Genomic DNA, 811 nt, shown 5'->3' with positions numbered 1-811 from the left:
GGGCCCAAATATGGCCCGATAGCTGATTGCTGAACGGTGAAGGATGGAAACAGGCCGCGACTGCCCATCACGAATCGGTACCTAAGAAGAGCTAAATTGAAGAGCCGAAGGCTGAAAGCTAAGGTGATCTTAAGGAGGTCACGACGAAGAGGAAGCTCACGTCACAACCAATAAGAAGCGCAGGACCCGGTCAAAGGGAAGCTGTTGCAGATTCCACCTCAAGCGGAGAGGATCTCGGAGACCAGTTGCAAACAACCTAAAGAAGTCCAAAGCTATAAAAAGAGAAGGTCGAAGACTAAGAAGAGGATCCGATCCAACTCATATTTTACTCAACATTCATCAAACATTCTTATTGTAATTCTTGTAATCTTTATATTCATCAAAGATACATCTTTGTAACCATCCCATTTTATTATATCAATACAAATCGAAGTTCATTCATCAAGTTCTTACGGGATTCAGCCCGCGATAATCTTTCCCTAACCTTTCCTAAACATAAAACCTGATCTAAATCTAGGTGTGAGTTTAATCCCTCACAATTGGCGCCGTCTGTGGGAAGAAACAATCGAATCCCTTACTCTAACTCGAGGATGAACCCTACTGATCAGACAACAACCCCGTCTGACCTTAACCTCCCGATTCAGAGCGATGGCTCACCGAATGACGGAGGCTCTAGTCTCGTAATCACAGAGCCTCAACGTGGCGACCACCGATCTGGGCAACAGCTTCCGGTTGATGCTCGAACGAGCCAAACTACAACCGGAGTTACTAACCCGAGGTCATTAGGTGGAAACACCTCCGAGCTCCCGGT

Source organism: Raphanus sativus, chromosome 5 (genome assembly GCF_000801105.2).
Source record: "Raphanus sativus cultivar WK10039 chromosome 5, ASM80110v3, whole genome shotgun sequence".
In the NCBI taxonomy this organism is placed as follows: domain Eukaryota; kingdom Viridiplantae; phylum Streptophyta; class Magnoliopsida; order Brassicales; family Brassicaceae; genus Raphanus; species Raphanus sativus.
This window is presented reverse-complemented; position numbering follows the sequence as displayed.